This window comes from Stegodyphus dumicola, chromosome 2 (assembly GCF_044657685.1).
Source record: "Stegodyphus dumicola isolate Sdum_Otavi_A_Nest chromosome 2, ASM4465768v1".
Lineage (NCBI taxonomy): Eukaryota > Metazoa > Arthropoda > Arachnida > Araneae > Eresidae > Stegodyphus > Stegodyphus dumicola.
In genome coordinates, this window is record NC_140769.1 from 199,933,774 (window position 1) to 199,947,276 (window position 13,503).

Consider the following 13,503-nt stretch of genomic DNA (forward strand, 5'->3'; position numbering starts at 1 on the left):
CATTACCTTATTAAGAGTTTCGAACGTACGCAAATGGTGCGCAAACTGTTGATAATCCTGCATTATTGCATGCAGGTTAAACAAAGGGATAAAAACTTAACCGTAATATAAGAACAACAAAATTTAATCACCTTTCAAAGCAAAAAATGCACAATTTACCAACATATAAAAATAAAAAAAAAACCTCAGCTAGGTAACAGAGTAGCAATATATGTATATATATGCGTGTGTTAGGTCTAGCTAATACTAATTTAAATTACTAAATAAAGTTCTGAATAAAAAAAAATGAATTTGAATTTCTGTTTCTTGGAGATGGTATATAAAAGGTTTTCTAATTGTAAATTATTGGTTTATTACTTTGTAGCTTTAGCGCAGATCATAGGCTTTTTAATTTACTTTTATTTAAAATATATATATATATATATATATGAATTTAACAAACATTCTCTCTTCGTATAAAGCTAATACAAAATTAAAATTTAATTAAGAAATTTAATTGCAAAAATAAAAAATAAAAATGAAATTTATTATTGCTGCGAACTAATCTACAATATCATTAAAATTCTGAGAGCATATGTAAATTACGACGTATATATATATATAATAACTCGATTTCGCACTAAGTGAATTTAAGATTATACGTATATATATATATATATATATATATATACGTATGGCATTGGCTATTGCCCAGTGACCTTGTTTCCCCCTTCCTACGTCACACGACAAGTTGAAGAGCAGTGAAAAGCGCGGATTTTTTTTTTTTTTTTTTTTTTTTTTTTTTTTTAATACAAGCATTTCTTTTAAAAAATTTTTTTCTTGGTCTTAGCAAGACCCACGTTGTTGGTTGTTTTATTTTTTCCTTATTCCTTTAAATTTGATTTCAGATTCCTTTATAAAGTTTTAATTCTCTAAGCTTGCAGGTCCAGCCCTTACATTATTGTATATTTTGACTAATAGCATACCGCTATTTATTTTTATTTTTATTTTTATTATTGCTGTACATCGGAATTGCATTTACATTTTTTACACCTTAATGTGTCAATTTATGCGGACGCGTCGGGAAATTGGAACAGAGAATTGAGACTAAAAAAATTTTTTAGGACGGTTTATTTAATTCATTAAAAATTTTTGTAACGCAAAGTTTCAATTGTCTGTTTCGGCGAAACGCGTAATGGAGTTAGCTTGGTTCGATGTTCACCCAGTGTGCGTGCATTTAATTACGGCAAAGCACACTAGGGCTATCTGCCTAAGGTGAGGGATGCCTTCGTGGAGGGCTTTCTAAGGGAAACTGGCTCGTATGCACGTTACACATGGGGAAAACCACGAAAACACCCATGCAGCCAGCCCGTTCGCGGGATTCGAACCTCGGACCGAACTACCAGTGTTCAGCGACTTTACCGCTCGGCCGCTGGTGGGCCCGATGTTCACCCAGAAAATTTCCCTTGAAAAGCCAGAGTGGACCTCGAATTAAGCTAATTTACCATTTTCCGATTTTTAATTTTTAATATTTTTTATTTGTTCCATCGATTAGTTTTTACTGAGTTTTATTTTTTGCCTTTAACTTGTTCCATCGATTAGTATTTTACTGTGTTTTATAATTTACATTTTATTTCACCTGTAGCCTAATATGTCACTTCATTCAATTTAATTTTTTTAAAACTCTGTTAAAATTACCGAAAATACTTCACATATAGTTTTTATTCGGACTTGTAAAAACTACTGAATATGCATATGTTGGATTTTTCTTGGAGCCACAGCTTTTGGTAACTTTTTGGCGAGCTAACTACAGTTTCTCTTCTCATTTCCTTAATTTTGCAGCACATTGCGCAAACAATTTTGACCAAAATTGGTCTTTTTTGTATATTTCTTAAAACTTTGCTTATAATATATATACGTTTGGTGCAGCCGATTGCAACAAAAAAGGGAGGTACACACTACATGTTTTAGCAGTCACATATAGAAAATTTCAACGTTCTGTGGTTACTCGTTTTTGTGTTATGCGAGATACATGCATCTACGTAACAGATGTCACGAAAAATTCTCTTCTGAATCCATTTTAAATCCATTTTACAATCCGTTTTGGAAAAAAGTAAAAAAGCTGCTTATTCCATCCATACCTATAGGTGGCACTCAAAAAACATCTTTCAAATGGATTCGAGAGCGATCAATATGGATAGTTTCTTTGAACTATAACACCTTAAATTTTTCGCGATTGCAAAACTTCCTTTACTTCGTTCAAGGAAGTACAAACTGTTCTAGTCACATGGCTGTATGTTTACAATAGCCGAACACGTAGATCATCGATTTATAGTTTACATACAATTTTTCGACATAGTTCAATAGTTTTACAACCACAAAATACCCGATTATGAGACTTCTAACAAATTTTAAGACGAAAATATGACTAAAAAATTCTTATTTCTGAGAAAATACGATATAAAATTTTAAAAACGAAAACAAAGTACAAAAAAATATTCATGGCAAAACATTCTGTTTTTAGATATTATTACAGTTATTGTAATTATGTCTATTTGCTTGCATTTTGCAGTATCTTATCCTTTAATCTCTTATATTGTTACTTAAAATTTTTTATTTATTAATTTATTTGGATTGCAATTTTGTATTCATTTATGGTGTATTTTTTCTGGTATTCAGTTTGCAGGCATTTATTTTATTTTAATGTTCTAATTGCTTCATTATTTTATAAAGTTTGTACTTCTGTACAAACAGATATTGCAATTTCAAAAATAGCGTAAGGATTGGATTATTTAATTATGGCAAAGCACACGAGGGCTATTTGCCTAAAGGGAGGGATGCCTTCGTGGAGGACTTTTTAAGGGAACTGGCTCGTATACACGTTACACATGGGGAAAACCACGAAAACGCCCATGCAGCCATCCCGTTCGCGGGATTCGAACCTCGGACCGAACTACCAATGTTCAGCGTCTTTACCGCTCGGCGTTGGTGGGCAAAACAGCGTAAGGAAAAACCGAAGTTAAAGTTTACAGAAATCTGTCAGATTTTTGGTTACGAGTTTTTATCTCCACACTGACATTTTTTAAGTTAAAAAAAAAAAAAAAAAAAATTTAAAAAATCTGAAAGGTTTTAGATTTTAAATAACGTCCAAAGGCGCGTTTTTTTAACGTTTTGTGTGTTACCTTTATTTATTAAATATCATATATTTCGCACTTAAGGGGTATCAGCAACCCCTATACCGACAATGTTAAATTGGCAATTTTCGATGTACCTTTTCTCAAAATCTGCTGTAGATACACGCATGAAACTTTTTGTGTTATTAAAGTATACCTATCTGATTAAAATGAAATGACCTTTTTGAAACATTTTGAATTTAGAGTAACTTACACAATATTTTGTTAAGCATAGTAAAATTTAGCACTTTTCTCATACAAAAAGTTTTTTTTTTTTTTTTTTTTTTTTTTTTTTTTTTTCTTAGTTTATCACAAAAACCTCATTTTAGTAAATATTAGGAAAACTAATAAACAAAGTTAAAATGATTTTAGATACCTGGGAGCAGTAGTTCCTGAGAAAAGATACATCGAGTATAAAAAAATCACATTTGGAGAAAAACGCGTTTTTATGTAAAAATCCCCATTTAGCAAAGCATTCAATGACAAATTAAAACTAGATTTTTTACAGTTCTAATTTTCATAGAGATTAAAGAATGGTATTTTTAGAAAGATAAAAGTGTAGAGAATTTGAAAATGTAAAAATCCAGAATCACCATTTTTTTTGGGTTTGGGGGAAATTTATGGTAAGCCATAAATTGGGGGAAATTTATGGTAAGCCATAAATTTTATAAAACCTTAAACCTTAAACCATTTTTTGGGTTTGGGGGAAATTTATGGTAAGCCATAAATTGGGGGAAATTTATGGTAAGCCATAAATTTTATAAAACCTTAAACCATAAATTTTAGTTCAATAGCAATGTCGCAAAATAATTAATTAATTTTAAAATGAGTCTATCTTTAGAATTTCCGATACACGGTTTCACGCTGGAAATAAAAAGTCCCCCCCCCCGTAGATTGTTGCCATTGCTCGCTTTCAAATCGTTGAGCTTGTTACTCAAAAATTCGTTAAAGTTTTAAAAATATGAAATCAATAATAAAACAAATTTCAAATTTGGGCTTCCACATGCCCATATTCGCAGTAGGATTACGTAATTCAAAATTTGATAGCTCTAAGTACCGTTGTTTTAACACAATGCGAGAAAAATACAGACATTTGTGCAGATTTTTCATTATTTAATTTCTTCAAATATAATGCAGGACTCTAACATTTGATGGCAATAGTTTGAAAAGTGAAACGGACATTTATAGTGATTCAACGCAAAATCGCAAAACGAAAACAATAGTCCTTCAGGGACAAAGCCCCTTTGGACTAAAAAAAAAATCAAGGACATGTAGAATTTTCTGGTAAATGGATTTATATAAATACACTAGTGTTCAAAATTAAGAGAATTTTTACATTTAGTTTATTACCTCCAAAACTTGTTTAAAGATCTGAATGAAATTCGGTATGGACATAGTTTTATATAATATAAAACAAATATACCTACGGCTCATCGGTACAAGAGGATCTAAAACTGAGGCTGCAAGATCAAACAACGAAGGAGGCTTATAGAGGGTGTGGTCCCTTCTTAAGTCATTCAGATCTCACAACGGGACCTCGTATTGAAAATGAGGCAGTTTATGAGTCCCTGTGACAGTCGATGCTACTCCTGTAGCAAGGGAACTTTATATTTTCAGGTCCTTGAAGACTGCAGAAGAAGGCAAGCTCCAATTGCCAATTGCCTTCCCAAGAGCATCCCAGATTTCCAATGGCATGTCGTTTTAAGGGTTAGGTTGCGGATCTAGTTAATCTATCCATCTAATATCCTCATTTACCATAAAATCATCCACCATATTAGCCCTCAGTGAACGAAAGTTATCGTTAATAAATTGAGGGCCAACTAAATCTCCTAAAAGGTGAAAGTAGGTCTCTTATATCCCTTGCATTTTACCTCGCAGCAGTTGCAGAGTCTTTATAAAATATATGAAGGTCTCTCTGCCGTCCAACATGATATATGTCGAGAACATCAAATCTCCGCTGTCACAGAATTGCTCTCCTATTGGCTGACATAAATCCTCCGACTCACGCGTTTCTACAATACTTTCGAAATGATGATGGACCTGTGTATTGCCATGGAGGAGTTTGGAATTTCAACTTATAACACACCTTAATGGCGATTTTTCATCGACAGATCAAAGCAGAGCTTGAACTGTGTTCTCCTCCACAATAGAAATTTGTTTGTGTAAAGAATATGAAGACACAAAGAGTCATTGATTTGTTGCAATATCACGTACACCAATGAATCGTGTATGATGTCTTAAAATAATCTGCTTCCTCCTTGGCCAGCTGTGTGAATATTATTAAGTATCTTTGTTTTTTGTGCATGAGAGACCGCAGAGGTAGTGAGAAGTATCGGGCGCAGTCGAACTGGCCGACAAGATCTGACCTGAAACCTGGTATCAAAACATTCTAAAGAAGGTCAATGCATTTGACAGTCCACAGATTCGGCAGCTCCTTAAAAATGAACAGTTCATCGCAACAATGACAGTCTTGGAGGCACAGTACCAAGGTAGATGGTATGTATATATGATAGCTGACTATTGATGGAGCATCAAGCGATAATATCCATTTAAACACTCCAGAAAAGAATATGAGCGAAAATTTTTACCTTGTATGAATGAAATGTATTTGCATGAATAAGATTTGACTTACAGTAACTGTCTATAATCTTTGTATGAATAAAACTATTCTTTGTGAACGGTATATTTAGTTAGTTTTTCCTTTATTTTCCTTTACATGTGCATATTTTATAGCTCTTTTGAGACAAAGAGAAAGTATTTCGTAGTTTAAAAAGTTGACGTGATAGACAAAAACTGAGGTTATTTTTTTATTTATAGGACAAAAATTAGTCAAAAACAAGTGACAGATCTAAGACAACGAAATTACTGTTCTCCAGTGTAATGTATCTTTATGACTAAAGGGATTCTAAAAAAAAAAATCTGATGTGGTCATATGACTTCCAATTCCATGTTAAGACATGGTGGAATAACAAAGAACAGTCATGGAGGTAGGAAGTTAGATGGAGTGGCCCTAAACTGGTTTGCCCATACCCTGCTTTGAAGCACTGGCGATCCCTTCTTTGGTGACCAAAACATTGGGTAATTTACCATTGAGATCAATGGGTTTTGACACGATCGGATGTAAATATTTTGTAATTACGTCGTGAATATGCATATAAATGTATATATTTTCTTTTTCTACAATACTTCAGAGACGTAAGTATATGAAAAGAATACATTTTTAAACAACATTTCATTCTGAACAAAATTAAAGGCTATACTTTTCACAGAACAGTTTGCTCAGAATGGTTTAATTTGAAATATTTTTACAAGTTTTCGTTAATTACATTAGGAAAAAAATTTAAGGTAATTCGATTTTATTCGGTTAAGGATTACAAAAATTAAGATCAAAGTTTATTGTATTATTAAAATTATGCATTATTTCTTTTCTATTTATAGAGCTTCTTAATAGAATACTTTCTCAAATATGACATGATTTTTTAGCTTCTAAGGCATCTTTTAAATCTTTTAAGTCAATTTATAATTAATGCTCTATTCGGTCCATTTCAAATTAGAGCACCTTTTAATTTAATAGCGAAATACTTTAAATAGTACTTAACTTTCTCTGAATATTTCTGAAAGGGAATAAAATAAGAATTATTTTTTTAAACATTATTTAAAACTTGTAACTGATTTATTATAAAATGTAAGAAAAATAATTCTTTTAATTATACTTATTATATTTTTTTACCCTTAATTTCAAAATACATATTCCAAAACTCTTCTTTATTACTTTCTTAAGTACGCATCTCATAGAAATTGCTTTACAATACCTCTTAACAGATTGCTTTCCAGTACGAACAGTTCTTGCTTAAATAGTTTTGTAACGTATTTGTCAACAGGATGCCAATTTATGTTTACAATTCAATGTTAAGGCTATTATATATCTAGATAATATTTATAATAATTCTAAATTTAGATACATTTAATAATTAGATTTCTTCACAGTAACTTTCACAGTTATTTATGAAAGAATAAATCCTTCATTTCAAATACAGTTGTAAATAATTTAATAAATTTTTACGTATTTTGTTAAAGGCAGATACATGCTTTTTGGAAGCACATGCATAAATACCCATACATATTTAATATTTTTCATTTCCGGCATGTGGAAATCTTTAATTTCTGTACATTTAATATATTTTTCGAGTAAAGTAATTTACACTAATTTTAAAAAGTACATGTTACAATAATATGTGTATGTGAAAAAAAAAAATTATTTAAAACATTTTGGCGTTTGGAACATAAAATAAAAGTAGCGAATACTGTATTAAGGGTATCGAAAAATGTATACAATTTTAAAGGGACGGTGAGGTATTTTTCTTTTTTAAGCATAACTTTTTTGCTAAAATCTATATTTTTGTAGTTCAACAGCTTAGAATTTTATGAAACTAATTCATAATCAAAATCGCTGTTGTTAGTTATCGAAAAATAACCCAGATGTGATTTTTGCGTAAGTGTCGCTAAATTATCAAATTGCTATTATCCATCATACTAAGAATGTTTCTCTTATGCGGAAGTGTCCCATTTTTCGATTTGTATGGAACTGTCGTGTGTCGAAATACTATCAGAGGGCTGTCAAGCGACCTTCTGAATGTAAACAAAAAACACCCCATCTGGTAATCGAAGCTTCAGAGCAGTGCTTCACTTCTAATGCCGGTTGGCCACTCCTTCCTTTCTTACCACCATGCTATCAGTCCCGCTTGATAGTTTGTAAATAAAATCTAATTTGTTTACAAACGTTGTGATTCAGTGTTAATTATAAATACTACGCAATATTTTATCATTCTGTTTTCTCATACTATGAACAATGATAACTATACGTGCTTATGTATACATCCGTTCTCTTGCTTTGATCTGAAAATATCTCAGCTATTGTAGTAAATCCTCTGGTCAATGACGATCGTAGTATATATATCCTCTGATCAGAAATCAATGAGTTAACAATCATAAAACTTTTAAAGCAGCATATCTTTATAATTCCAAATAGAGTGTTAAGTGTTGCCATACATTTATTTTTACATTCAGTATATTATTTACATTTACCGTCTTATTTATTTAAAAATAATACATATTGGTACATGGTATACCTTCGCTTGTAGACTAAATTGCATTGATTCCCGCTTTTGTTGTTTAATTATATTTGAACCTTCCTTGAAAATTATGTTAAAATTTTTTTAATGCATGCTCATTACTGCAACTTTGTAATGAAACAAAAATGTTATTGTCATTATTTACTTTCGGTTTATTTTTTACGTATTCTTCAAGTATTCGCTTCATATCTATGTTTTATAAATTATTTTTTTTTAATATTATGCATTATTTTTGGAACACAGGCGGGTAGCTTAAAATTATGAAATGGGTCACTCAGGGACCTGCGAATCATAGGTTGCGGAGTTCTAACTAACCGAAGGGCCCGGGTTCGAATCCCGGAGAAGGCATGGTTGTAACTGTCCATCTTTTCATAGGAGGTAACGGGGGTAGCCTATTAGGTGCCTCCACAATAAAATGGCCACCACTTCCGGCTTTAGGAATGGCCAGAGTAGAAAAACGAGGCAAAAAAGCGCCTGCCGTTCGGGGAAAAAAAAAAAAAAAGTACTTATTACTAACAAAACGGTATACGAAGAAATTTAGCTCATATTTTAATTGGTTAGAAATAATTATTTATATTTTTAAACAGTCGAACTTTCTTTTGCAGAAGATTAAACGGACATAAAAGTAGTCCCAATAGCACCTCTTAACCCCTTCAGAAAAAAAAAAAAAAAAAAGAGTGAGAGAGAACTAAATATCTCAATATTGTTTGTCATTTGAACTATGAAAAATATTAACATTTCAGCAAGATCACAAGATCTTGAGAAATTCGACGAATTAACATTGTATCTTTGCAAAAGCACAGTTTGGGATACAATATGAATATAAGTAAAAAACAAATTTATTCCCAATTTGGCAAAGGAAATGAACACAATTTCCTAAAATTCAACTTTTGCAGTAGTTTGATTCCAAGCTGAATCAGTGTTTAGGGCAAAATCTGTAAATTTTTGGTACTTTTGTAGCAGCTTGGTGCAGCAACCATAACAGTGTGTTCAATAAGCATAACTGTTCAAGTTCAATGCATATTATTATAAGAAACAAAGAGAGGCAGACTTTTTTTTTAAACCAAGTTTGGCCAATAACCATTCATTCAAATAGAATATTTGACATCGTGACTAAATAACAAAAGTGCAATGCATCTTTATCAAGAAATATACTTCTCGTAAAAAAAAGAGTTTGGATAATATTTCTAAACTTCCTTATAGTTTTATCAAACCATAAGAAACTTATCACTTCCTCAAAATAAAAAAGAAAAAGAAAACTTATAACTTATAACTTCATCAAAATACTCGAAATTAATTTTTAAAGGTAATCGATAACCTTAATTTTGTTCTTTTTCCTCAGGAAAGTTTACGAAATCTTCTCTGAAATTAACATCACTGAAATGTTTTATTAAATTTATTTGAAATTTTTTATTTACTGTAAAAATTTGAAGAACTGTAGTTCAACCAAACATCTTAAATAATGAAAATAATTCCTTTTGAAGGAAAAAGAAATCTAAAAGTAACAACTGTGATTAAAAATATAGCATAAATTAAAAGTATTTCCAAGGAAGAAGAAACGAGGCTTTTTTTTTTTTTTTTTTCGAATGAAAAGTAAAGCAAAAGTTTAACATGAACTGAGAAGTTTGCCAAGTGAATTAATTATTCTTGGCAGAAATTGTGCCAAACTGTACTTTGAAATTACTCGGTAAGAATCTCACCCAGTTTTACAAAATTCGATTTTAGACACAATTTAAATCGAAATGTGGGAAAAAAATGGCATGCGATTTCAGAAAAAGTTCGGTTTTATGTCAAAAATATATATGTTAGAACTATATATTTTAAGTTGCGCTTTCGAGACATGTAAGACGCTGGCTGAATTCGAAATGAAGACTTTTTTTTTTTTTTTTTTTTTTTTTTTTTTTTTTAATTGTATACATTTAGTTTAATACCGGCACATTATATATCTCTTCTTTATCTGAAACGTGAAAAAATATATAACTTAATTCTATAAAATTATTTAATGTTTTTAATTAGATATATCATGAATTAAATGCATTTTTATTTAAATCACTCAGATTCAAAGTAACATAGTAATATTCTTAGGAACTCCATCTATTGCTTAATTTGGTAATCAAAAACAGATTAAATCTGAAAGATAAATAAATATCTTACATTTTGCCGAATGGCAGCAGACTGGAATGAAAAGTGAAATGCATTTCGAGTGGACGACATTTAAAGTGAATCGAAACAAAATCGTGTCTCCAGATAAATAGCCCTTTTAGGATAAAAATATGTCTCCCATAAAAGTATTGATTCATTTTAAAACTGAAGATCATATTCGCTTTCACGTAGTTTTGTCATTCTGTCGTTCCCACAAACAGGTGGTCTTAAAAGAATATATTAGTATCTTTTAAAGGAAACTGTAAATTTTTGGAACTGCTTACTTTTCCGGAGGTGATAATTTAAAATTCAAACAAAATTTAAGGTTCTTAGAAAAAGACCAAACAAAGCTGATAGATATTCTACATTTTTATTATGAATTTTAGAGCATCAAATGTACTTCCCCCCTCCTTTTAAATCAAATGATGACATCTGTAAAATATTATTTATGTTTAAGAGTTGATACTAATTTTTCATGTAATATTTCTCCTATTTTAAAAGCTCCCCTAAAAATTATTAAATGCGATAAACCCATTTTATTTATTATTTTACAAGTGGACACACTATAATTTCTGCAGAATCATGTGATTTTGTGCTTCTAAATGTATATAAATATAAACATGCGAAATCAAGAAATTAATTTTTTTATTCTTCTTTCTTCTATATCTTATCTTAGTTTGACTTATACTTAGTTGAAGTTGACTTATACAAGTTAGAAACTTGATATATTAGTATCTTAGATTTTTATGTATTATATCTTCAGCATTAATATTCGTAATAATTTCAACATGAATTTTTCTTTATTAAATATATTACAAATTTACTCAGAATCTAAATAATTTTTAGGTACACTTTTTGCTTAAAATTTAATCAATTTATGTTTCTCATTACGAGAATCTTTTTCGCTGCCGCTTTCAACTTCGTCTTTTCGAAGTTCGACTTTAAGCAGTAAGCACTGACAAAAAAGAAAGAATGAAAGAAATGTTGCAATTCGACCCAAAAGTATTTTTATGTATGATTTTTACAGTCATTTCTCAAGATCCGGAGCTTTTTTTTTTTTTTTAATTATCTGTGAAAGGAATATTTTGAATTAAATTTTAGTTCTTACAGAGATTTCAGAGGTTACAGAGGATATTTTGTTAATTTATTTGTTCATGATCTAAAAATTCAATCTAACATCTGTAGAAAGTCTAACACGTTTCGTCAAGAGATGGCAGCACATACCACGCCATTAATGAATTAAAGTAATGTGACGAGAACTAGTGCGGAGAAATGTTATTTATTCAGCTATTTTAGTTCAATTCATTTAAGATCATTTTTCACTTTATTAAAATAATTTAATCTGTAAAATATCTCTCTTAACATCGTAGATTCAAAAATAGACACTTTAATTAATTCTTTGACCTCTAAATTAGACACTCTAATGTAAGAGTGTAGCTTTTATTTAATTTTTTCACTAGATGTCACCACACGCTGTAAAACCTTTATGCTCATTTTATATATAAACATTGGCAGCATAATATTTCTTTCAAAAATACATTATAATAGAAGGATAAAAGAACTGAATTTCAAGCAAAGACAGAGCATGTAGAAATCAGTATCCGAGCGTAGCCCTCTAGTATAATATCTCAGGCCTTAATTTCTAATATTAGAAGTACCGGAGCCCTATGGAAGACCGTCAGCAAAGAGGAACAAGAGCAAATAAATAAATAAAATGACTATTAAACTCATTAATAATTTTAAAATTAAATAGTTAATTATCATCAAATTAATTAATAGCTATTTAATTAATTAAGACACAATAACACGCCGAATAAATTCTAATTCAGAAGTCAAACAACAAAAATCAGCTGATTTTTGTTGTTTGACTTCTGAATTAGCTATTTAATTAATGTTTATAAATTGTTATTTAATCAATAATTGTTATATAATTAATTAATTATAATTTAATTGATAATTGTTAGATAATTACTTATTATTTATTGAAATAATTAAAGATTGAATTAATTAAATAATTAAAATTAAATAAAACGTAAAGAGATAAATTGAAATTTAATAAGCGATTTTTAATATAATTTTATTGTTAATTAAAATTTCTACTGAAATTGTTATTCAGTTACATAAAAGAGTGCCGCAACCTTGTTATTCAGGGCTCCGGTGCGTTCCGACTAGAATTATGATTTATTACACAAACTAAGGAGCACCGGAGCCGAGATTCGATGGGCTCCGGCCCAATTTAAGCTCTGATCGTAGGGGGTGGGGAATTCTTTTGTCATTACGAAAATTAAATATGCTTAAAATATAGCTGATGAAAATTCCAGGGCGAAACAGAATGACAGTATGAGTGGGTGGAAACAAAAAATGAGGGAATTTTGGTGACAGAGAACGTTCTCTTTAACTACTGATTTAATTATAGCCATCAAGCAGGTGTGTGTCAAGAGTAAAATGAGTCCTAAATCTGACTCCTAAGGATGAATGTAAAGTTGCTGGTTACGCTTCCCCCTCATTAGTGGATACTGTGGGAAGATGTTGTATAGGGCATGCTTGAGCAGTTTATCTCCGTATTTCACTCTTATTGTACTCGCTGTCACTTGACGCACATTTAAGAACACAAATTTTCCTTCCTGCGAGGGTAACTAACTGTAAGCATCGATAACAATACACTAGATACGATGGCATGACGAGAAATTTACGCGTTCCTAAACTTCCCCAAATTTATTGCCTTTCTTAAAGAGGAAGGTTTCGTATGTGAGTGAGGGGACTTTACTTGAACGACTCGTGTTCTCATGAATTCGTATTTTTTATCATTCTCAATTCAGTAAAAAACAGATCATTCAAAATTCTAGATAAGCAAATGAAGAAAGGTTGCTTACCTTTATGATCCGCATTCTTCGATTCTGGTCTGCTGCTTTGTAAGACTATCCGATTTTGTTTCAAAAACTCATCTAAAATTGACACTATTTTTCTAAAATTACTTTATTTGACATTTCACACAAATGATGAACAATATCTAAATCATTACTACATCAAAAACACTTTTAACTACTTAGCGTCATTGTTCTACATATCTAAAAGCG